At 38.3% G+C, this 27,050-nt stretch overlaps 1 long non-coding RNA gene across 3 annotated transcripts in view; it reads left to right on the top strand.

Moving 5' to 3' along the window:
• The first annotated feature begins 426 nt into the window (after positions 1-426).
• The window catches only part of LOC124882838, a 41,663-nt gene continuing 15,039 nt past the window's right edge, over positions 427-27,050 (top strand). For 2 of the 3 annotated variants that reach the window (XR_007042012.1, XR_007042010.1), the window contains exons 1-4: positions 427-621; positions 5,355-5,439; positions 5,571-5,694; positions 9,130-9,234. This is a non-coding gene — a long non-coding RNA (uncharacterized LOC124882838). The remainder of the gene's footprint in view (positions 622-5,354; positions 5,440-5,570; positions 5,695-9,129; positions 9,235-27,050) is intronic. The other variant, XR_007042011.1, reaches the window with a different exon arrangement.

Below are 27,050 nucleotides of genomic sequence, written 5' to 3'. Positions count from 1 at the left end.
AGCTCTGGGTCATGGAGTTTTGATAAGACAGAGAAGTTAAAGAACTAGTAGCAAAAAGTCATGCTACACAAAATATTTCAGCTCTTCTCCATCAAAACTGCTTGGGTTTACAGTTCTGTTTGGCAGCTAATCTGACAAAAGAATAATATATCAGAAGTTGCCATTCTGGACCAACATGCAGACAGGGGTTCGGGAGCAACACAATGAGAAGGTCTTCACTGAACAATACAGCAAATGTACAGAGCCAGGATCAGTGGATGTGACCATGGCACACAGAAACCAGACATGGAGACAGGTAGTAACAAAAGAACCCAGTAACGAACAAAACCAACTGAGGGCTTAAATAGCAGATGAGAACAGGTGCAGGCAATAGGCTATATGAGGATGCACAGGTGATCAGGATCTACTAAATTATCTGGTGCTTGAGGCAAGAACAGAATAATTGATAGGAGCAGACAAGGAGGAACACAGGGAAGAAATCTAACACAATGTGGAAGTACATATTAAAGAAATAACAGCAAAAAGAGAACAAAAACAAAGAAAAAAAATACGGAAACTAAAGCTCCTTACACAGGCGGATCATGGCATAATTGACTTTATCATTGCAGCCTTCATCAAAGGGTGAGTAACTTGGCTGATCTTTGAGTTTATTTGAATTTCTCATTTTAGGACTTATGTTGGCGTAAATACTGATTGTTTAAGTTCCTCGTCACATTGTGCATGATTTTTTTTATTACTTCAGAAGGAAATGGAGCATATGTTTAAATGACTGCTCTTCCAGTCACTGGTCACCAGACAGTCTCATGTTTTGGTTCTCAGCTCCTGTGTGTCCCATCATTCTGTGTCAGCTATTTTTATACAGTTCTTTGTGGTTTGCGGTTATGTTTAGAAAGCAATTTGAGATGCTGATACACAGGAAACTTTCAGTTTTTGAAGGAAAATAACCGTGCAGTTTTCCATTCAAATGTGCCAATTGCATAGCATATAGTCTACAGTAGAGTTTTTACACATATTTTGCCAGATTATTTATCTGCGACTATAGTCGGTATTGAGCTACCAGATACATCTAGAGAACTTTTTAAAAAATTAGAACACAATGTCAGACACAACTGAACTCAAACTAAAGCTAGCCCAGCCAAGGACCTGCAAGTAGGTTTAAGGCCAAGATTTGCAGTGTGTTTCTTACTTGGCCACCTTTGTTTTAAATAGAAGATTGTGCAATTCATTGTGTTTGTGCAGTTCCTTGTTTTTGACCATCTGTTATGTTAGAAAGGTCCCATCTAAACAGAGGATATCAGCTAATCTTTCCACAAGCAAACTTGTTAGCATTTAGAGTTTATTGAAGTCACAAATCCTGGAGTAAGGGCCTTAATCCCAATTTTTACTTTAGATTGTTTCTATCAAATAGCCCTTCATTCCTGGTTGTTTTTCAGGAAAGTAAGAAAGAGCAGATCTGATTTGTCTATCTAGGTAAGATAAGGCAAAGGAAAAGCTCAACTCATGCTAGTGTAATCATACTGCCTTTCCTTTCCATTGTTCAGTTGGAGATTGTTACAATTACTTCGTGCTAGATTTGTGAAGGTACAGTCAAACAGTTATATTTGTTGAGGAAATGGGGCCATTCTGATTGTTCGGTTCACCTATTTGGAATAGTTATGTATTTAAGACTACAAAGACAAATTTAAGACTAGATGTGTTTAAAGACAGATGGGAGAAAAGCAAGAAATATCTCTATGCACAAGCAAAATGAAAGCTTCTGTTTTGGGTTTATTTTTCTCTCTTTCTTTTATGTAAGTTAACAAATATCTGTAGTACACTATGTAATAAGTAATTAATTGTCATTTTATTTTACTGTAAGTTAAAAATATGCAATGAAATTAAATTGCATTTCTCTGGTCTGGAGAAACATGTTCTGCTTCTCACCCAGTGATTGCTGAAAATAAGAAATATCTGTCAACCAGCCTCATGATCATGTCTCCACGGCAACCAACTGTTGTAAAGGCAGAGAGACTGCTGCACACATGCACAAAGCCATCCTCCAATGGATACTTTGCAGTTTTTCAAGGAATATAAGTAGTATTTTGTTCATTTTAAAAAGACTATGTACACGTTAAATAATTTTAAAAGGCTACATTTTGCATTTTTTGACTGACCCCTGTACTTGCTGCTTTTTGTATACTACATATAAAATCTGCGTATTTCTGATTTGTTAGGAACTTTATTCAGTTTTGTGTCAAGCAGAAACTGCTCCTACAAAAGGTATACTGCTATACTTGATATAACTTCCTGTGCAGGCAAATCTACTAGCTTTTCAAGATTTAAGTATGCCCCAAAGGAGGTAATTCAGGGGATATGCCTACAGTATGTCTGGAATGTGACAAAGGGGTCATTGATCTTTGAAAGGGAGTCAAGATACTTCAGATTAAGCATTTAATCCAACTGCACAACATTGTTTGCTTGGTTCTAACAAATCAACACACAATCCCTCTACTGCGGCATCTTCAAGAATGCTCAAGCACAACCTGAATATTTCATCTGAAGGCATTTGGCGTGATTGGTCCCGTGACTGAGGGGATTTTACATATGTAGTTAAGTGCCCTGGCAGGAGGAGATTAATGTTTTTTTAAAGAGAGAGTGGAGAGGCCAAACATGCTTAAGATAATCAAGTGGATGTCTTATAACCCCTTGAAGCTGAAGGTTTCTCAGGTTGTTTTCCTTAAATCACATTTAGGCCACACAAAGCAAAGGCAGGGACAATGAACCTAACCAATTTATGAAATAATTGAAAGATTACTCCATTTTGTATCCAAAGTCTAGCTCAATCAGGTCTCGCACAGCCTCCTTGCTTACTGTAACAACGACATCTTGGCTGTCAGCTTGTCTCGGCTGGCACCGCCACTTATAGCAGGAGTGAGTCTTAGTCGGCTAATGATGACAAACCGACTCAGTGGATGCAATGTGGCACTACCAACAAGTGGGCATTTCAGCCACACACTTTCCTTTGTAGGTCCAACGCAATGTTTCTGTCACTCATAAATTATTTTGGTGCAATACACAGCACTCTGTGGTGGCCAAAGTGTGTTTTTATAGCAAACTGGACACCCACAGAAAAGGGGAAGGTTCAGAAACCAAGACTGATGATTGAAACCAACACTATATGCTTGTCAGCTATTGACACCTGATTGGGGTGAATTATTCCTTTTCTTGTGAGACTGTATATAGGGGGATGCTGTTGTCTGTTACTATCTATCCTCATTATCTACCTGTCTGCTTGTGTCAAGCTGATACTGTCCATCTTGTGCTTCACCCTCCCTTGATATGGATCTTGAGTGCACTCATTGTTGCATTTCTCTTTTTTCAAAAAGTCAGACCCAGCAGAGAGGAAACAAAAGAAAAGAAAGAGAAAGGAAAGCTGCTCAGCCAACCTCTCCACTGACAGGAGCTTACAGGGGGACAGTAAAGCTGAATCCCCACAGATTCTAGGGGGGACAGAAGGCTGGAAAGAGACGGAGGCAGATTTTGTCTCGTAGAGTAGAGGGTGGAGCATAAGAAAAGAAAGACCAAAAACAGGAGGACAGGCGTGCCTGTGTGGTTTTCAACACACTAGTGCTCCATCATTCCCTGCGGCGTGAAATGGTGCAGTCACAAATAGGCTCTCGCTGTGGATGTTCCTGTTGCTGTCAACTTGACATGGCTTAGCCTATCAATGCTGACAAGGAAATCCATCCTCTGTCCTGTTGAAGAGGCCACAGCGAGACAAGTGGAGACACACCAACTTAGACATATGTAATGCCACAGTGACGTGTGAAAACACATTCTGTCATGCCAAGATATAGCCCATAAGAAAAACCTCCCACCTGTTGTCTCCCTCAATCCCACACCTTGCTGTAAAAACCGAGCTTTCATCCCTGTCCAACAGAACCTGGAGAACCACCAACCCAAGCTACTTGTTGCCAAGCAGACAATCAGTTTTATTTTGGCAGCCCAGACAACAAAAACACTTGACAACACCCTACAAGACATAAAGAAGGAACCAGTCAACGGAACCAAGCGGGAGGAATGGTGATTCTGTCATAAGGTGGGTTTTTAATGGACCAATATGCGGGGAAGAACTCCTGAATCTCCAGGTTTGAAGGTAAAAGGAGTCTTTATTTTCCATGGCAGGACACAGACAGGGTAGCAAGCACGCAGCAGGAAACACACATACACATAACATAAGGAACCAGCGGAGAACAACGGAAACAAACAGGCTTAAATACAAAACTGAACAGCAGGGGGAGCCAATGACAAACGTGACAAGACAATCAGGGGAAAACACAGAACAGGTGTGGGCTTGGGGTGCAGGGAGACAGGAAACAAAGGACTAGACCAGGTAATATAACAAAAACACAAGCAGGTATGACATAGCCCCTCCTTTAAGGGCGGATCCCAGATGCCCACAAAACAAAAACCAAACCAACATCTGACCAGTGTGGGCGGACGGGGCCTCAGAAGGAGGGCAAGACTTCAGGTGGACGGCCGTCCCCGACCAACCCAAAGTTCAGGCGGCCGGCCCGGGGGCCGTCCCCGGCACACCCAGAGTTCAGGCGGCCGTCCCAGAAGCTGGCCCAGAGGCCGTCCCGGAGGCCGTCCCCGACCAACCCAAAGTTCAGGCAGCCGGCCTTGAGGCCGTCCCCGGCAGACCCAGAATTCAGGCGGCCGGTCCGGAGGCCGTCCCCGGCAGACCCAGAGTTCAGGCGGCCGGCCTAGAGGCCGGCCCAGAGGCCGTCCCGGAGGCCGTCCCGGCAGACCCAGAGTTTAGGCGGAAGGAACCGGTGGCCATCCCTGGCAGATCTTGCGATCAGCGGGCTGGCGACGTAGGCGAAGACGATCAGATGGCCGGCGACGTAGGAGCCGATGATGGGGCTATGTCATACCTACTGGTGTTTTTGTTATATTACCTGGTCTAGTCCTTTGTTTTCTGTCTCCCTGCACCCCAAGCCCACACCTGTTCTGTGTTTTCCCCTGATTGTCTTGTCACGTTTGTCATTGGCTCCCCCTGCTGTTCAGTTTTATATTTAAGTCTGTTTGTTTCCGTTGTTCCCCGCTGGTTCCTTATGTTATTTGTATGTGTGTTTCCTGCTGCATGCTTGCTACCCTGTCTGTGTCCTGCCATGGAAAATAAAGACTCGTCTTACCTTCAAACCTGGAGCTTCAGGAGTTCTTCCCCGCATATTGGTCCATTAAAACCCACCGTATGATAGGTGTTATCTTTCCTGTGCTCACTGCTCTGCACTCTTCCCCAGTTGATCAGCATTCCTCTGATTAGACTCACCTGGTTTTAACAACACTCCCTATTCCTTCTCATTATTTAGGCTCCCGGGCAACCATTGTTCCTTGCTGGATTCTTCCGCTTCCCTCACTGCAGTATGGTGCCCTGTTACCTCTGTGCCATAAATTGTGAGTTCCTGTGTTTTTTTCATCATTAATCTTTTTTCAATCCAACCTGCTTGTGGTCAGCCTGCATTTAGGTTTGTTACAACTACAAAATATATAATTTGCATCTTGTATGGTATGTATATTGTCCATAGAACAGGTTGCATAGGAGGTGCCCCCACCAAGCCTAGGAGCAAGCACCTAAGGTTGTCATCAAAATCTGTTGGAGCTCAAGGCGGATGCGGACACGGGCACAGCAGAGTTTGGGGCAGACGTGAGGTAAAACACAGCAGACTCTCAAGAGCCAATCACTTGCATACCCCCACCCCAAATCAATTAATGCAAACACCCCAACTTCTCTAACAAAATACAATTGTAACACAATACAACTTTAACACAATACAATTCCTCCCTCACATACACGGCCAAAATAATTGACCTTGCCACAACGCCACAACCCAAACAACAGAAAATCCCTAAATTCTTGCAAAACGCCATGAAATCCTACGTACACGACCCAAACTGTAAACTCTAATGAAGAGGATCATACCTGCTCTAACCTCAAACCTCAGTCATCACCCAGGACCCCACACTGGTTACCATACATGGAACACCTGTTTTGGAGACCAGTATCAGTCCCAAGAGCACTTTTCTAATTTTGTTCCGATAATGTTGCATAACACAGCTTGGGTTTGCAGACAAAACGTCAAACCAGCTCTAATATTGTATTTTTGCATATGCCTGAGCTCAGAGGTTAGGTCTAATTTATGTAGTTTCTGATATTCTCCTGATGTGTTTTGGAAGATATTCTTCATTGTGGTAACATGGAACAATTCAGGACAAATACAGAATCAAAAAACAATTCCTCTATATTTCATATATTTTTACCAGTATTGAGTGGAACTTTTATAACTTGCTGTAGCAACCAGCTGTAAAGAGCTATGCAAGCTTGTGCCCGCACAGGAGCAATAAATGAAAGGGTAGCTTGAGGTGTTATAAGAGTGCCTATAGTTAGGTAGTTGGTATTGGAAAGTAAAAAAGATAACTGTGTTGTTGAAACTTTGCGCAACAGCTGTGTAGAGTTTGTTGCTCAACTCTGGTCATGCCTTCTGATTGCATTTAACATAACTGGCCACACTGAATTAATAAGGGCACTTGCTCTTCCACAAAAAAAACATACAGATTCATAAGTGGCAGGCAGAGAACAGGCTGGAACTTCAGAAGAGAAGGCTGTAATGGATTGTTGATCTAATTGTGTTGACTTGCAGACTGTTGGTTCACGGGGGAAAGATTGAAAGACTAAGTCTTACAGAAGACATACATAATTAGATAATATGAACAAATAACACAATGACAAACTATGGAGACAAGAGAGAAAAATGCAAGGTGATGGACAAACCTGGTTAGATAAATGCGTTAAATTGTAAAGACAGGCAACATACATATGCCAAACATGAAGCCGTAATAACATGCATCCCTGCAGATATTTATTGTATTGTATTGCCAGTAAAAAGGGTCTTATATTTCCTTTTTTCTCCTGTCACAACACAAAAGGAAGGAAACTGAACTACAGCTAATCGCTGAAAGATCATGGGGCTTGTGTGGGACAATGAAAGTGGAAGTGTAAAGCAAAACTAAATCCAGAAGGATTTCATCACAACAGAACAGGATTTGTAAAACAACTCATATTTTCAACTGCAACATATATATATTACAGAAAAGAGTGCAGAGCAGATAGCAATTGGCACATGAAAAGCAACTCTGTTTCAACTAACAATTTCTAAAACTTTGAGGCTTTCCAGGGACAAGCAGACTATTGCTCAATGAATAATTTCTGTTTTTTTTATTCTATTTACACATTTCCTATTAGACATTTAAGCCTAAAATGTCCTTAAAAACAAACTTACTACAATGTATATGTTTGGATATTCATATACTCTCCACTCACCCCATCTGCTATGGCAGTTCCATTTAACTCAGTCCCTCTACTATTGCCTGGGAGCTAGAGGCCCCTGGACTCCATCACTCCTCTGCTGACTTCTTGTTCCTGTGCTGCAATGATTAGTGCATATGTGCTGTCCTTCAGTCCAGTCATGTACAGCCAAAGGTAGGACTTCTCAATTTCCATCACTTCCTCAGTCTGTCTGAGGTTCATCCCATGGAGCTGCTTATCAATCCATGATGGTTCCTCTTGCACACCGGATTCAGCTTTCTGAGGCAATGATTTAGCAGCTCATAATTGGGGAGCATCCTCTATGTACTCTAAGATCTTTCTTGTTTCACCTTGAATCCCCCTCAGCCTTCCTCCTTTAGCATGGCATACAATTTCAATGTGGTGGACTAGGGCTAAAAACGTCCATTGGAAGGAACATCCATATCTTGATATCAATGGCTTCTAACTGCTCTATGTCCCCCCCTATTGTAGCAGGGGAATTTCCAATGTTTGGCAGTTTATATTTATTGACAACTTGGACTTTGTCTTTCACATTCAGCTGTTTTTTCAGGTCTTCCTTGTTGCTATTTGCCTGTGGGATCCAAATGTATTTGTGGCTATCTTGGACATCTGCAATGTTGCCTTCTGGTCACTGAACCCATTACAGTATGATCATCTTGACTCTCTTGTAAACCACTCAGAGATATTTATCCAATCCAATGATGTTCTAGTGTTTATGCTGAATGTCCTAGATAGGTGGATGATATCAACATAACCGAGATATAAACAGGAAACAGTTCCCTGTTATTAAATGCATTTGGTATTGTGGTTTCAATCTGTTCTTTAGGTTATGAAACCCATAAAACTATAAAATCACCTAAATTTGATTGAATGTAAATTGAGAAGAAAAGCTGTTGATTTTAAATATATCCCTTTACATAAAAATTGTCCTAGGCATGAGGTAAAAATGCAGGTATGGTGGTGTTGCAAAAAAAGGTTACTGAGTTATTGGATGGTTTGCCAGCTGATTTGGTCCATTACCACTCAACAGCTGCAGACAAACCTGCAGATGTGGCAACCTTTATGGAAGCATCAGAAAAAATTAAAAAATCTAAAAGCGCATGTAAAAATAAATTTTTCTCATCTTCTACAAAGCTGTATAATAAGGTTTTTTTGTTTCTGCGCTTGCTTCAGCTTTTTGTGTATTTTTTCACAGTCTGAGTTTCAAAATTGTCAAAAGAAACGTTTTAACATAAAAACAAAATGTGGCCCAAGTCATCTTCTAAAACTTATGGTACAAGCAACATTAGACATGGCTGTTACACATGCAAAATACACCAATTGCTCACTAGAGACATTTTTTTTCCTTACAAAAAAGATGTACTTAAATATTGATTTGGGCATTATTTGCTTTCTTGGTCTTTATAAATATTATAATAGTTTAAAAGCAATATGGTATAGTCAGTATTTTCTTGGTTAAATCTTTATCTTGCATTTACTGAAAACTGAAATAGTGTACTATCACTTCTAAGATTTTTTTACTTTGCACTCCTTCCATTTTTGGCAGCCCTGTGGAAGTTTTGTAACAAGCACTGAACTAAAATTATTTTTTTCTTTATTGCAGTAGCATGATCTCTGAAAAATTTACAAAAATCTCACCTTTAATATAATACATTTATCCAGTGGAATCTGATCTCCAGAATTTTCTTTTTTTCTCTTAAAGACATGAGCCATTTCTTATAAATGTAAAAAAAAGTGATGAATAATTCCTGCTTCTTTAGGGTGTAAATATGATGTGACACAGAGGACCATTTCGCCTGCTAGCTGTTGTATAATCCTGTGTATTTGTTTGACCAACGTGCAGATCAACGTTCGGAAGCAGCATGGTGAGTTGCTAAGCTTTTCTTTAATAATAATAATAAGAAGAAACTGAAACAACTTACAAGGGTAGGCCAGTCTGGCCTACCCTTGTAAATATGGTCAAGGCATGATTGCCTTGTCTATACCATGCTGTGGTATGGTCAAGGCATGATTGGAAAAAATTGAAGAGATTTTATTTTTCTTTAATCAAAGGGGCAAATTTGTTCTGTTTTTTCAATTACCTTTGCCAGAAATGGTAGATTGGATATTGGGCCACATTTATATTTAATGGATGCATTGAGATTTGATTTCTTTAAAAAGAGATTTGGTCATTACAGTTTTCAAGTCCTGTGGAAAATGACCTGACTGAAGGTACTGACCTGACTGAAAGTATTTATTACCCACAAAATCTCAGCGGGGACACAGCTAAGTTTTGAAAAACCTTGTGGGCATTTTATCAAGGCAGCACATTGTGGATTTTAAGTTATGAACTGTTTCTGTCTCAGATGCATAATTCACTGTAATGATTCTGGAGATATCCCAGCCTGGGGTCTTTCTGCATGGAGTTTGCATGTTCTCCCCGTGCATGCGTGGGTTCTCACCGGGTACTCCGGCTTCCTCCCACAGTCCAAAGACATACCTGTTAGGTTAATTGGTCACTCTAAATTGCCCTTAGGTGTGTGAATGAGTGTGTTCTTGGTCGTTTGTGTGTTGCCCTGCGATGGACTGGCGACTTGTCCAGGGTGACCCCGCCTCTCGCCCATTGAATACTGGAGATAGGCACCAGCCCCCCTGTGACCCACTATGGAATAAGTAGTAGAAAATGACTGACTGACTGACTAATTCTGGAGATACAGAAGGATTCACCAGGTCATCAAAATTAAAACCATAAACTTATTCTTTGGATGTTGTCTTTGAAAAATTCTACAGTCATTGCAGGACCTGTTGGATTATGGGGTTGTTGTTTCTAGTTCTAGTGTCCATAGTAATAAAGTAATAAACTGTAGATATTTCAAAAACAGAAAACTATTTTCTTGACAGTAAACGTAATGCAATCAAAATTGTTTATAGAGTTTAACTGAAGTTTACATACACTGTATAAAAGACAAATAACCTTCTTTTTTTTTCTCCTCGCTCTCCAAAATGTATTTCTTCCTGAGTGCGTTTGCAAACTGGAATCTATCTTTTTAAGTTGCTTTTGTAGTAACTGCTTCTTTCTTGTTGAGTGACCTTTCAGGTCAGCCCATTTTGACATACTTACAACAAGCCTTAGTCAGAATCTTCACAAGGTCTTTGGATTTTGTTCTGGGGATGATACACCTCCTTAATCAAACCATGTGATTGCTGGACATTCTCATTGTGTTCATACATCTGTTTGAAAAGAGGAATTTGGCACCTTCAGGCATCTGGAAATGGAACCCAAGGACAAACCAGACGTGTGAAGGTCCACAATTCTCTTTCTGATGTCTTATCTGATTTTAGATTTCAGCATAATGTCACAAAAGGAAGAAATGTTTCAGATGTTACCTTAAAACACATCCCCAAGTAGCTTACGTTTAACTCAAATGTGAATTAACCTATCAGAAGTCTAAAAAACCATGACAATGTCGTCTAGGCTTTCTCTGATTGTTTCAAGGTATAGTCATCTTTGTGAATATAAATGACTGACTTGCAAGAAAGTGGTAAAAAACACATGAAAGGTTTATTCTGATTTAATATCAGACAGTAAGAATAAAGGGGCCGTGTATCTTTTTATACAGTATATGTATAAAAAATCTGGTGTTCAATGCAGAAATAAAATATATGTATTTACAGTAAAGTCAGATGTTCGGGTAAATTGATTTTGAGGCCCATTGCTCAGTATTTTGGGTAACAAAATAAAAAATTGAAAATATTGCCTATGTTCCTCTGATGTTGCCAGTCTACAGTAATGTGCATATACTACAGGTACACATTATAGGCATATACTGTATTTCCTATGATCACATTCCTATGATCACATTCATAATTTACTCTGCACTTCAGGATTTCAGAAAGAATGTCGGCAGTGGGTCCTGCTGGTTGAATTGTAATATACAATGTGGTGTGTTTACAAACAGCAGAGAAGCTCAGCATTTCTACTCAAACTCTTTGTAGTTTTGAGGAGGGAAAATAAGCAAGATGATACAAGTTTGAGATTCTATACTGCTTAAACATTTATGTTTCAGAAACCAAATCTGCCATATACCTTTTGTATTTACAGTGTAAGCATGGAGAATGTGCTCAAAGAGCTTTGGTGTATTAGCTCACTTCTTGCCATAGTCCAGTTATCAATATAATTTTCCAGTCAGCTGAAGGCTGAATAAACAATATTATGCTCTGAGAAAACTGCAGCACCCAACAAGAGCAAAATGTAACTGTGAAAACTAAAAATCGCATACTCTGTCACAAGGGTCTGCAGCAACCTCCATGAGTGATGTAGTTTTAGTTCCTAAATTTTCTTGCATGTGTGCACCTGCGCATCCGTTTTGAAATAGAGCAAATGTGTTTTGTGTGTGCAGCTAGTAATTTATCTTAGCAAGGACAAGCTGTGTAATGGGTTTATGTACAAGCAGCACAGAACCAGCTGAAACTGTTATCCAGAGCAGATGTTGCTGTATTTTATCCTCAGCCAGTTTTCCCTCCGAAGTTACTTTATGGAAGAGTGTGTGTGTGTGTGTGTTGTGTGTGTGTGTGTGTGTGCGCACAAAATCATGATTTGAGAGTAACTTGTTAAGTCAGGTGATGGTATGAAAGAAAATATCAGTGGGGCCTTGTTGGTTGGTTTGAGCTAAAAAGGTGACACTTTGAGCATATATTACACTGAACACAAGAGACACAAACATAGGTACAATAGCAATGAAAGGAAGCTGCAAGCATAGAAATCTCCGGGAAACCTCAGTATCTTCTGGTATTTAATCTTGGAAACACATCATTAATCATGCTTGGATGCGGCTGCTGTGAAGGATCCAAACTCAGATAATGGTCGAGAATTTTAAGGACGGCTCATTAAATGTGTGGAACACTGGGAAAAGAAAAAAAAAAGTCTGCTTGACATTTGGTAAAGAGTTTGTTCTGAAGATTATACAAGATAATAAAGAAAGTTATCAAAATTAAACATTATGTTTCTGAAATGGTTGAAAAGTATCTAAAAGTAAAGTTTTGTATTTTATTCAGATTCAGTGTGATGAATCATAACTACATAAATAGATCATTACTTGGAAGAAATCATGTAGTTTTCAATAGTTTCCTCAAATAAAAATCAGAAAAATGTGCTTTTTTATTCAGCCCACTGAGTTCATATTGTACATCCCCGTTTGTTGAGATTACACCTTCACGTCTGTTGAGGTATATCTAAACCAGCTTTGCATGTCTAGAGGCCATTCTAATGCATTAGCATTCTTTGATCTAGATTGTCTGTAGATCTGGTTGTATGTTTAGGGTCCTGCTGGAAGGTCAACTTCAACTCAAGGTTTAGTTCTTTTGCAGCCTTTTAATAGCTTTGCTTCTAGTTTTCTTTTTAATTTAGTTTGTATTTTGCCATCAACCCCAACCAGCTTCCCCACACCAAGCAGCTGCCACTATAAAGTTCAATGTTGGATGTTTTTTTAGATGTACATTTTAGATGTAATGTTGCTTGCTTTAAACAATATATTTCTTCTAACCACTCTTCCATTAAGGTCAGTTTAGGGTGTGCAAAGCTACTAGTTGTCATACCAAGAGATTCTCTGTTGAATATCTGCAGCTTTTCCAGAGATACCAAGGGGTCTATTCTGTGCTTCTAAAAGTGGTGCATGCATATCCTTTCAGTTTAGGTGGACAGCCATTTTTAGCAGGTTGGAAAACCATGTAGCCTTTTCTTCTACTTTATAGGTATGCACAACTTAATATTTTTAATATTTTTGCAGAGCACTGCAAATGACAGCATTACCTTGTTTGATAACTCCTGTAGAGTTGTTGTGTGTAAGCCACTAGATGAGTGTTTTTGACCTAGAATGAAATATCCCAATAATTATTCACTTGGCAGGAGCTGTGGTGCTGCAGTGTGAAAGGAACCTCATTAACCTCCTCCGGACTGCATAAAAGTGCAAATGTAAGAGTGCTGCTATGGCCCCATAATATATCAATTGCAAAAGAATGGCTTTTGAAAAATGTATTAGTGCCTGCCACTTTCCTGTTTGGATGCCGGACAACTATGAGGCTTTAGCCAGCTTGTGTGGTAATGTTGGAGGCAGATCATAACTCTATTTAACTGTTTACACATTGAAGTTTGAAAATTAAAGTAAACAAAGTCAGAACAGAAGAGTGAAAAAAGGATAGCGGTCAGCTCATCTCATGTCCTCTGAGAGGCTGCTGGCGTTAGGTCTCAGAGGAAGGAGAGATTTGTAAAACATGGACATTACAGCAATGACTGCAGCTTAATCTGCCAAATCTCATTACAGGCTAGAGCCATCCTTGGATGAGCACACAGACAAACACACACTCACCAGGATAAAATAAGAGAGTTGTACAAACAGAAATATGAGGAATAGGGTACAACTAGAAGTATTGTGGGCAATTTGTATGAGTAATTTCGTCTGTCCATGGCTATCTTGTGTATATGCTAGCAGATTGTCAACATGACAAAGTGTCAACAGCAGCAAGTGTTTTACATAAAGCATTAAGATGAAAAAACAGCAAGACAAGAGTAAATACAGTAGGGATGGGCAGATCCACGACATTTCTCTTTTAACATGTGTTTAGTCACAGTAAATACCCCCACCTGGTAAAGTAATAAGGTAGCTGGCAAAGAACTTTCCATTAACTTACTGTCACTTTTGGTTAACATTAGCAGCATTGTTTCTGATAAAAGCCAGCCAGCCAAAAATTAATCATTGCCCACCTCTCAAAAAGTTTTACACAAAATCACAAACTATTAAATTGATTTTAAATTGGGGAAATTTTTTAAATAACTATTAATAAATATAATAAAAGAAAAGTTGGCATCTGAATAAGCCAGAATTTTGCCTATTTTGTAACAGTGTGGCACACACAGGATTGGATTTAAGAGGATTTGAGTTCCAGTTTTGGTTTAAAAGGATACAGATCCAGGCTTTGACTCAATTCCAGATTTATTGCAGTTCTGCGGTTCAGCTTTCAGTTTTTTTCTTTTACAGATAATTTCTTGTTCTTTTCAAATAGCATCCATTGTGGATTCTGTGATCTTGAGCTGCGCTTGCTGCATCAAAACATCCTTAAACCATGCCACATCCACCCCCATGTTTTACCTTTGATAGTAGTTATTCTACCTGTATTGCTATATTCAATTATGTCCTCTGTTCTGGTGTTCAAATAATTCACTTTTAAACTCATTTGTCAAAAGAACATTATTCCAGTAGTCCTGGTCTTTTTCTATGTCAAACTTGCCTGACCTTTTTGTTTTTCTTAGAGCAAAGTTTTCCTAGACCTCCAGTGGTTTTTAAAATGTGCAGTCTCTTTCTGGTTGTATAGACATGCACTTTCATATCAACAGGAGCAAGTGACCCTTTCAGGATATTGCGGTCTGCTAACAGGGGAAACTTGGTTGCTCGCCAGACTTGGGGCTTTTTAGCAGTTGGTTTGAATGTCCTCCAAATGTAGACTATATTACATAAAGTGTAATGACTGTTTACAAATTCGTATTGAACTCTTAACCTTACCAGACTCACAAGCTGCTACAACTTTCTTTCTGAAGGCTTCAGGAAGCCATTGGGACTTTACTGGGGTGTCCACCAGTGGCGGTTGCTGGTCTTTCATGGAGGGGAAGCTCAATTTCAAGATTGCTTATTTGCTCATTTCACTGTCAATCAAAAAGGGATTCAGCCTCAGACAGCTCATCCAATCATCATGCAGAAGCTGAGTGTCCGGGCCAGCCGAGGCCGGCCCACTGCCCCATAGACCCCCAGAGACGCTGAGTGTCCGATGGGCGGGACAAAGCCCAGCATTTTTGCTTCGCTATTGAACTGTTTAAAGCACTGTGAAGTTGCGGGAATGAGTGAGAGGAAAGCCGCGTCGTTACCAGTGATAAGAAGCTGATTCTAAACAAAAGTTGAGCGTGTTATATCGCATATTTAGTCAATGACATGTACACACAACAGTATATATTTGATCACTTATTTTTTTGACATTTTAGGGGAAGCTAAGCTTCCCTTGCAGTCTTACAGCAATTGCAACTTTCACCCTCACTTTAACAGTCAGCAGCGCACAAAATTTAATGTCTGGATTTTAAACAGGGGAAACCTCCTCTAAAATGCTTAGTGACGTTTTAATCAGTTCCACCTGATGTGTTACAATTTATCCCTCACCAGAAATGGTTTTTTTTTTTTTTTTGATTTTACAGAATCTTTTTAGGGAGCTTTTTTTTATTTTCATGGTTTATTGTTGCATTTTTAAGTGTCATCAAAATTGATGTTAGTTAGGTGTTGCTGATCTCAATTTGTGGTTTAATTTCAACCTCTCTAGCATATTTTCAAAGACCAAAGAGCTGTTATCATAATAGATCTACTGAAGGCTGGAGTGGCCTTAGAGACTATTGGCAAGAAGCTTGGTGAAGGGGTGACAACTGTTGTTGCATATATTCAGGAATGGAGTAAGCATGAAATGATGATGCAAATCTTCCCTCATGGGGTGTGTGTGATAATTAGAAAGGTGAGGGATTCCCACACAACTACGTGGAAGAAGCTTGTTAATCAGCTGTAGGCAGCTGGGACCACAGTAACTATAAACACCATTGGCAGCACACAACTCAATCAATTTTTAATGGGTGGAAATCCTGCAGACCCCAGCTTTAGAGGACATGCATATGGGCCTGTCTTTAGTTTGTCAATTAAGATAAAAAGGATTTATGAAAGGATTGAGAGAAAGCACTGTGGTCAGATAAGTCATTGAACTCTTTGGCTTCAAATGTACCTGCTGTGTTGAGGATAAGAAAGGTTAAGCATGACCTGAAGAACACCATTCTCATAGCCAAGCACAGGGTGGAAGGATTATGCTTTGGACATTTTGTTTCTGTTAATAACACAGGAGAGCTTCACCATATTGTGTGACTATGGGTGGACCTTGGATGTCCAAGGGCTTATGGAACAACAAGACTTTGGGTAAGAACTTTTTTCCATCCAGAATACTGAAGTTGGATTTTGGAACGGGTCATCTAGTATAAGTGACCAAAATCATACCACCAAGGCAATAAAGTAGAGGCTAAAGAGGAAGCACATGGTAGGGTCTATCCAGCTTCCAGACCTCATTCCACAGAGAATATGTGGAGGGAGCCTGAAGCTTCAATTTATCAAGTAGACATACAGAAATCTGTTAAGGATTTAGAGTTTATGTATGAAGAAGTGGTCTGCAAAACTGTTGGTCAACTACAGGAAAAATCCTTCTAATCTGCTAATCAATAAATGTTTCTCCACCAAGATTTAAGCTACGTAGCTTTTGGGTCAAATTGTTATTTTTGTCAATAACATTTTAAACTTGGATCTCATCTGTTTTTCTTTTTCCATTTCTGGTTAATATTCTGTCTTTAATAAAAAATAAGTTTTGCCCACTGTAGGATAGACTCTAGTTAAGGAGTTATTTTTGGTTTCCTATCTGTCCAAATACACCCTCTCCAGGCCTACTTTTGGTCCATGCAGTTGTTGAAATTTTGACAAAATAAATTAGTCTCAGTATATATATATATATATATATATATATACTAACATGAACATGCTGGCCCAAACACTGTGAGCATGTGTAATAGTGGTAAAAGCTCCACCACATTTGCACAGCCATATAGCCACAAGCATGCCTGCACAGTCAAACCAAATTCTGCTCACTGAAATGAGCTCACATGCAGTGGCCAAAAGCTGGAAGGACACGGAAATCGGTTTGGGAAGGACCCTAACCGCAACCCCTATTATCCACTCTTGTATTATTTTGCAACATTAGGAACCAAGATGGAAATCAGGCAATATTTCCGAAATTAGAGGTTGGCCTCACACCTCCTGTCAAACTAATTAAATATTGAACAGCAGCACAATTTTCCAGTTACACGTTAAATCAGACTGAAGCATCCCTAAAGCGAAGGAGACAGCCCAATTCAAATGCCGTGTTTATTTGTTACACCCAGTTCCACATAAAATGGAGTGACAAATGCTTTTCCCTCCTACTGGGCCATCATGGCCCTGTTTAAACAAGAAAGTAGTTGGTCTTTGGTGCTTTGTTGTAGTCTTTTGGCATTTACAGATGATTTAATCAAGGTAAACTTAATTTACAGCTGTGCTTAATTGCACAGAAATCTAGTGAAGCACTTTTCAAATTGAACTTCAGATGACTGCAGGGGAATTAATGAACCAAAGTAACTGCTTAGTATAAAGCAGCTGGGGTTTTCTACCTTTAAAGTAACTTTCAATTAGATAATGCATTTTTTTGTTGGGGTAGAAAGCTTGGCTATGCAAAGCTTAAATTTTTGGTGCCGTCAACATGCTGTTCACTGGTGTAATACGTTAAAACATCCATTCCTTTGTCCATTGTTTTCCACTTATTCAAAATCAGGTCACAGAGGCAACAGGTTCAGGAGGAAAAACTGACCCTCCTGGACCTCCCTGAAAGTGATTTATGGTCCAACCAGCTACTTCTAGGTTTGCGTAGAGTCTCCTCCCGGTTGGATGTACTTGAAAAATCTCCAAACAGAGGCTCACAGGAGACATCCTAATCAGAGCTGCAGCTCTGCTCTAAGCCTCCCGTCGTATGATGGAGCTCCTCACCTTATCAATAAGGCAGCCACTCAGCACTCATCACTTGTATCTAGGATCTTGTTCTTTTGCTCATCCATATCTCATGTCCATAGGTAAGGGTTGGAAAATAAGACATAACTGCAAACCGAGTGCCCCCCTTTTAGGTTCTGTGCTTTCTTCATTTTCCCAGACCAGAGCAGTACTTTACTGCAGACGTAGCACCAGTCTGTCTGTCCATCTCATGCTTCATTCTATCATAACGTGTGCACAAGATACAAAGATACTCCATACTCCTCCACTTAATGGCAGTGTCACAATCCTTAGGTGATGGGTTTTGGTTTTCTTTTGTGTATGTGTTTTGACAATTTCTTTGCTATTTATTATGTTCTTTATGTCTGTAGTGATTTCCTCGTGCTTATTATTGTCTGTGTTTTTCGTATTAGTTTATTCATGTGTGTTTTAGTGTTTTTTTTTTATACATCTAGAAACTATTTACTTGTTAGATTTTTGTTAGATACTTCCCTGGGTTTGTGTTTCTGCTCCATTCATGCTAATTACCCTCCCTTCTTCGGCTGCTCTTCCTTCACTCTCTGCCTCAGCTGCAACTAACTTCCTCTTATTCTGGTTTGCCTGTCATTTCTCTACCCCTGCCTCAGCATATTTACTCACAGGTTCGTGAGTATATTTGTTCCTCGCTGTATCGTTCTGTTGTACTGAATTATGGTCCATTTACCTGCCTCCTTCTACGTCCTGTGCTCCATGTTCTGTTTTTTTTGAGACTGACTGGAAAATTAGCAGTATTAATTCCTTTTTTACTCATTATCCTCCCATGTTACTGTCTGCACTTTGGTCTAGTACAAACCTCAACAATCATAACAGGCAAATACTGACCCTCGATCTAGAGGGACCAGTACTTTTTATATTTAAGAACCATAGACTCAGACCTAAAATAGCTAATTGTCTTATCCCAACTGCTTCACATTGGGGTACGAACTGCTCCACTGCATGATCGAAGTCATTGCTTGAAAATGGGAGCTGAAACAAATAATTTGTAAGAGCAACAATGAAACCTTGAGATACCAGACTCCCTCCAGTTAAATATAATTTATCTTAATGCATTACTTAAATTAGCAACTTATTGCTCTTGTGACTTCTTTTGTGTGCTCAAGTTCATATTCAGTTATTTTTTTACATGTATAAGTAAAGATTCAGGCTCAAAGCTGGGGTGCAACAGCATGTTTTGTGTGTATCTAGTGATTTCTGTTTTGCAAGATTATGTAAAGCCACAACAGATACCATAGTACAGCTTGGATGAAGTGAATTTCACTCTCAGACTGCAGAGAGCCCTGTCACAATATTAGAGAGATAATGTGTGTCTTGGTAAATTAGAAAAATTTATCTGGCGCATTTCTGTGAGAGAAGCATGGTGCAGTATAAAGTGCATTTTGGACTGAAATCCTGTTTTGCATTATCTCCTTGTCCAGTTAAAAGTATAATTCTTGCATCAGAATAGGATAGACAACTTGTCTACGGGTCAGGAGTTGGGTTTTGAAGCACCCGCCCTGCAGGAACATTAGTGTTGTCAACTTTGGCTGAGAGGAAATTGAATTTGAGTCAGTAGCTCAGACGAATGAGTTATTTCACTCACTCCTGGAGATTGTGGCTGCAGTCATCAAGTCATCTTGAAGATCTACTTTTTTTAAGAAGAGCCAACATTTTGAGTTAGAAAACTGAAAACCAGAGATAAACTGGTTTAAGAGGTATTTCCCTCTGAACTAGAAAGGTAAAGTGATAGCTGACCTGATTTTATGTTTCATAAAGAGATCCAGCATCAAAGAAGGAACATCTGAAGGGAGTGTTGTGAGCCCTTTACACAGACATTAACATTAACTAGGTGTTCACTGGGCATTGTCCTTCAATTTATACCTGTTTTAGAGGTTTGATTAGTCTAATAAGTACTGATAAATATTTTACATATTGGAGGACAGTTTTTCACTAAGTCAACTTCTTTACCACATACATTGTTTTTTAGATTTTAGAAGACTGTGCAACATTTGCCATAAAATGTATTTATAAAGGTTTCCCAGAGAGAACAATTTAAATGTCAGCTATACCAGCACAGGGTAATTAAGTAAATAAAATGCCTCTCTTATACAATTCTAAAATTTATAACTTGTGATAAAATTGAATAAAAAGGCTGTTAAGAATATTTTTTTTACACAATGAGCAGTGCCTGTTTCTGATATGGCCAACATGGGTAGTTCTCCTGGGCAACATTAGATGAGGGGCGCCAATTAATTTAGTTGCAATGACTTAATTGAAGATTTTGTGAGGCATGAAGCTGTATCTGTTGTTCTGCTCTTTTTGCTACCTTCCAGCTTGTTTGAATGGCAATAACTTATTTTGTTGTCAAATATTTGTTTGCATACAATGTCAGTAAAGTGCAGTAGTTGTATTTGGATTGACAATTTTAACAGTAATTGTTGCTTCAGTTCAGAGATAGGTCTACAAGAAAAATTGTAATCCTTCTGCTTCATATCAGTGGCAGCATTGATCATCTACTGGTAGACCTTAATGGACCTTCCTATCTGTGAAAGTAAAAAAACGTTACTTTAATTGTCATTAAACATAAGAGTCTGTGTCCTCGTAACCCATCTTTTCCATTCAATACTCTAATTCTGCAGTGATTAAAAAGCCACCTATTGACAAACTGCTTATGTCTTCTTTTCCATTTCTTTTTTTGTTAAAATATTCACAAATAAAGGTCCGTTCAAGTCGCTAATTTAGAAAAATTAAGTTATTTTAAATCAAAACAATCAATTGTACCTTAAACTGATAACAACTGCATGACATATTATATGATAACATACTGATCATCAATTCAACTATAATTAATGTGTGAAAATTTGTTTCAGAAAGCTTCCAGTTTTTCTTGAAGTAAAATTTATTTTTCTACTTATATTAACATGTAAGACAGTATTTATGCAGAGAAATGCTCATACATTTTTATAGGACACATTTTTAAATTGAATGTATTGTATTTGAAATCTAAATTTGTAAGGTCTTTGTAGTATTCAGATTTACTATTTCTGCATCTTTTTGGCTTCATCTGTCTAATTATTGCCACTCTTTAATCTTTTTTTGACAGTGTTGATGTTTTATTTTTATGTCAACATGTTTATTCACTGTTTATTTATGCAGTCTTTATTAGTCCTTATGAGTAAAACAACTAATTATCAGTGCATGTAATTTATGCTTTGTGAAGTGCAGAGCCTTTTTTTCCTGAGAAAAGCCCTTCTCTTCTGCTTTACTAAAATACACTCAAATGCAGACTTTGACCTTCCAACGATGAAAGATAAAAATTTGACAAGTAAACCTTTTTGCCTCAAAATTATTGACCCTCCATGACCTGTCTGGGAGAAAGTGCTTGATGTCAGAGGTCAAGAGTGTCCTTTTGAGTCCTGCCTGAAATTGCCATTTGATGCTCCCCGCTGTGCTAAGGGATACACATTTTATGGTTATATCTTTTTCCTTTGGAAGCCCTGCACTATATCTTTTCCTATCTTTGGAAAATCTGATTCTTAGCTTAGCTGTGTCTCTCTTCTAGATACAGTCAATGGAGAACCTATTGTTACCATTAACTTTGTGTTCTCTCGTTTCTTTCCATAAACATTTTGTTTTGGGCTAATAATTATGTTTTTCAGCATGTTTCTTCTTTGGGAAAAGCCATTGACAGGCCTGTTGCTGCCAAATAACACTGCATTCTCTGTTTTACTGTAGAATGTACACTGACTGACAGACCTATTGCTGCCACTGAACTGCTTGCAGTCCTTATACTCGTCAACTTGAACTCTGCCTTTGACACAGTCTCCCACACCATCCTTGATCCCAAATTAGGTGCTATTGGATTAAATGATGTGCAGTCTGAGCCTCAAGGGCAGTGCTAGTGCTCCATACCCAGGTTCCTAGTGTTATCCCTGTAATTTGAAGATTCATGGGATTACTTAACCTCTTTTTTTGTTTTTTGTAAATATTTTTTCTTATGATCCATCCTTGTAAAACTGCACTTTAACTTGCTTGGAAAAGTTAAAATGAAGTCAGTGACTCCTTCTCATGCTTGGTCAAAACCAAAAGTGCTCTAAACCCTAAATGTATTTGGGTTATACAATAGGTGATGTAACACATAACCAGAAAGTTCAGCTGTGACTTCTTTAAAAAAAATTATAAATAAAAAATTAATTAAAGGCTTTGAAGTGGCTTAGTCGAAGTCCAGATTTAAATCTTACTGTGATTCTGTGGTATGATCTTAAACAGACTATTTATTCATTAAAAAGTTCCAGTGTGGCTAAAACTAAACAATTCTTCAAAGAAGAGTGTGCCAAAATTCCTCCACAGCGATGTTAAAGACTCATCAACACATCGCAAGTAGTTTTTAGGTTTAGGGGACAATTAAAAAGAAAAAAAAGACAGTTGCAGAATTTGTTGCTGACAGAATGAGACACAATAGCAGCAATATAAAATATTACCATGTGCTGGTTTGTACCTGTTCTAAATACCAATTAGTTGCTCATGAATTGCCGTAGTTTCCCATCTGTTCTCTGTCGAACTTGAGAGAAAAAAAGTAGCTCTTCATAAGCGACACGTTTTCTTTTTTATAAAATGTAACAAAACTATTTCTGAGGCGTTGAAGGGCAACTAGTAAGTAAACAATTACCTGGCAAGTAACACCCTAATAGGAGGACTGGTAATGGACAAAATTACTAAGTTATGTTTTTATCATTATGCAGATCATCGCCATTAGATTTATGTTATTACACTCTAATGCTTATATGGTGGTATTAAATTAGAAGTCTCTTTGAACTTTAAGAAAAACCTTTCAAGATGTGTTGGACAAACAGGTTCTCACCTAGATTCCCTTGCTGTGAGCAGATTGCACTATTTTCTCTGATTGCTGTGTTGTACTCCAGGTGAATAACTGGTTGGACCCTTAGAGCATATAGTATACTTTCTTTCTCTCCATCAGTAGGTTCAGTAGGGCTTCTTAGTTTCTAATCTGACAGAAAACTACCCTTCTGTGTTGCTTAGGGATTTATATTTGTATAAATATAAATCCCTAAGAGTAGAGTATTTCATCTTTTCAACTAATTAGGGTTTTGCAGAAAAGTCATTGAAGCTTTTTTCTCATGTATAACAATGCTGTCTTTGTGGTGTGACAGGGAAAAAAAATAGTTTTATGGTGATCTTTAAAGATAAGGAATGAGTTTAAAAGTTAAAAGTTAAGGCTCTATTTCCTACATTCCACACTTACAACTCTCACAAACTGCTGTTACCTATACACCAGTATAGATAACAGCAAGCTATTTGAGGTCATGGCACTGTCTTTTCACAGTGGAGATTATAACTGTGACCCAGATACCTCAGAACTTAAATATTTGATCTCTCACTTGGGATGGATTTCAGTTTTCCTGGCTCATCAGAGCACTAGTATTAATCCAAGTGCTAAATTGGAAGTAATTTCCATATTTTAAAAATATGTTTAGTTAAGGTAAAGGGAATTTCTAAAAGGACATCATGCCTGCCAGCCAGTAAAAAAGGACTCAACGCTGGAGGAGGATTATGCTCCTAAATGGGGGAATTACAAATCTGTGATATTTCTATTCAAACTCGACAAGTGCTCTCATCCAGACATAATATTTCAGTTAAGGTCTTGCTTTTTGTGGGCTAATAAAGTTTGTCTTTATTTTTATTACATTTTGAGAACATGTAACCTCATTCTCACATGAGAATAAGAACATACCACATCATTCAAAAAAATCCAGAACATTAATGGTTTCTGTAGGGTATTGGAGAGGTCTTTTATGGAGAACCAGGACAAGATCACTAGAGTTCCCACACTGTTTGAGCATAAACACAACTGCTGTAGTGTGAATGTATTAGTTAATTATTGCTGTAACAGCATGTCTGTGCTCTGGGCTCAAGAGAAGAGCCCCTCAGTCCTTGCGGAATATGGTTCCCAGCCAGGAAGGAGTGCACACACCTCCAAATTGTGCAAGTAGGCTGGTTGCTGAGAACATGGGAAGTTGTTAGTTTATCTCTCTATGGTTTAAATGTGAATTCATTGGATGTACACAACCAAAGAAAAGTCTGTGCAGTAGGGTGGTAAATGCCTCTGCATAGAAACTTGTTTTTTCAAAATATATTTATCACTATTGGAGGTCCTGGAGACATAATACTTAAAGAAGAGACCTTACTCACATATAATTGTTTTTGTCTTCATCACAAATATTTCTGCTGTTTTTTGCTGTTCTATCTTTTTTGTCTAATTGATGCTATCTGCCATTTTGTGGTACCTAAACCAATTATACCTTCTCCACATTTGTCTTCTTCTCTTTTTCTTTAAATTTGTTTTCTAATTTGTCATTTCTTTCTCCATCTAAATGATTAAAACTGAAAAAAAAAAATATTACATCATGATAAACCTTGTGAATAATTAGGGAGCTTTGATAAAAATGTCAGTGTTGTGTATAATTTCCATCACGCCATTCCACATGCTATTACAAGCTGACTCATCTTTGTCCTATACAAAGGTTCAAATACTTAAGATGATTTCTCAGTCCTCAAGGAGCCATTAAGCCTGTTAACAACGTTTAAACCCTCCCCCCTCCCCCCCCCCCAAAAAGCAAAACAATAATTTAACAAATAGCAAATAACATTGACAAACAGTATGCATTTTCACACAATAAAAAAAACAACATGGCTTTAATTTCTAAAGACACAGAAACAGCTTTGACAATGAAGCCTGCAGTCCCAATAAAGCATTCAGATGATATCACTTAATATTTTTTACTTTTTAAATTCTGTGCCTTATGCATTTGTTTTGTTCTGATGCATCCCATCGAACATCATCCTGCCAGCCGGCCCCCCTACAACTGGGCATCCTCCAACTTGCCTACAAGACTAAAGGGGCACAGATGATGCTGTAGCCAGTTTGCAGCACCTCCTCCTATAGCATCTGGACACTTGAGGCCACTTAGCCTAAATAAAAGTATGGACTTCAGCTTTGCCTTTACTTCCATCCGGAGGCATATGATGATCCAGAAGATGCATCACATCAATATCACACCCGACTAATTCATCCCACACTTGATTTCCTCAGCATCAGGCAGCAAAAGTATGTGTGGGCTCAATACAGTACAATACACTTAAAGCCTAAATTGTCAACTGCAGGCTAGCTACCTGAGGATATAACCCAATTAACTAGCCAGCTAATATCGGCTTGTTATACTTATGTTAATCTATAGAAAGCACAACAGCAAAAAGGTATAACACTATACAGAACAAGCACTTTAAAACTAACTAAGTGTAGCAGGTGTTTGTTTTATATATTATCCTAAGTCTATGTACCTAACTGGAATTAATATATGAATGATATGGATTAAATTATTTTAATTCAATTTCTATGTTATATATTTTTTTAGTAGTATGATGTGCTTTTCTGTTTTAGACAAAAGTAATTACCTCCTGTTGTGCTTTTGTTTTAATTTTTATTTAAAAGTATAAAGTTTTTATTCAAGGTTATCATACTACTGAAATCTCATAATGGCCAATGTCTGGGTGCAAGTCATTGGAGTTCTAGATATAGGTATACTTTTTAAAGCTTGCTTCCACAGTTAGATGTTTATATAGTTGGACCAATAATGTCAAAATAAAATGAAAATCTGTTGTGTTGAGTTCTTGTTTTAAGTTGAACAATTGGTCTGGCAGAACCATGATCCAGGAGTCACTGTTTCTATTAGGCAAAGACATGCTTAATATACACATTGAAGACTAAAGTAAGTCAGTTCATCATTAACCTTTGAAATACTTAGCCAGAAAAATTTGCAAACCTTGTGAGACTTTTCTCCCAAAGCAGCTTATTAGGGAATATTGTTTATCTTGCCAAGCAGCTGGAATGAAAGCTATTTTTGCACAAACCATTCAACATCCTTTTTGCTGGCAGTTACTTACGGCTTTTAGGCATGACAGCTGTCAGTGAAGGCAGCTTCAGAGCTTTTAAATGCTACATTGAATTACTGTGTCATAACTGGAAAGCATAATTTTGAGAAGAGCAACGCAGTCAATATACTTTGCCATTGAAAAAAACTATTTGTAGAGTTCAATTTCTGATCATGCTGCCCAGCATCTTATTAGTATAAACTGAATTCAAACCCTGAGTTCAACTATGACAAATATATTTGTGAGTAAATAAAAGTATTTAATTAGGTCAGTTCACTAAGTGAAACACATTATATAGATTAATGACATACAGACTGATTTTAAGCCTTTATTTCTGTCAATTAATATTTTTCACATGCAGCTCATGAAAACACATTATTTAAGATTAGAAGCTCACATCATACCAATTAAAAACATTTGTAATACAGAAATGTGTGTTTAATGTAAAGTAATAATTAATACCAGCTGAAAAAAAAACACCTTTAGTCTGAAAAGCATAATCGGACCGCACATTCGAATTTAGTGAATATGACTGTCCATCAAAGCATGGTAAAGCTAACCCTATATCCTCAGCTACTGGGGTGAACTGAAAGATGGCTTCTGTGTCGTTAGACCATTTTCAGTTCAGATCAGAACAGTTTAGAAGCTCCATCTTCTCAAGATAACAGATCAGGTTCTTTAACTTATCACAACAAATACTGTTCTTTTTCAAGTTTCTAATGTTTCATTTTTTTCCAAGTCTTTTTCTTAAAAGGCAAAAAAAAAAAAAGAGTAGCATTTATTATGCCAGCTTACCAAAGAATGGTAAAAACATATTGCACAACAGTTACAGCTGCAAGTCTTTTGGGGTTTGTCTCTACCAGCTTTAAATTAGGAAGACAGCTTGTGCTCAGTCAGATCAGATAATGTGTGGACATCCCATTTTCATTGGATTAAGGTCTGGACTTTACTGGGTCGTTCTAACACATGAATGTGCTTTGATCTAAAGCATTCTATTGTAGTGTGGATTGTATATTATTATTGTATAAGGTTGTTGTCCTGCTGGAGGTCAACCTCTGCAACAGTCTTTTGCAGCCTCTGACAGTTTTTTTAATCCC

The sequence above is a fragment of the Girardinichthys multiradiatus genome, chromosome 17 (genome assembly GCF_021462225.1).
Source record: "Girardinichthys multiradiatus isolate DD_20200921_A chromosome 17, DD_fGirMul_XY1, whole genome shotgun sequence".
Classification (NCBI taxonomy): Eukaryota; Metazoa; Chordata; class Actinopteri; order Cyprinodontiformes; family Goodeidae; genus Girardinichthys; species Girardinichthys multiradiatus.
The sequence above is the reverse complement of the archived record's forward strand: the minus strand, read 5'-3'. Positions and strand labels throughout refer to the sequence as shown.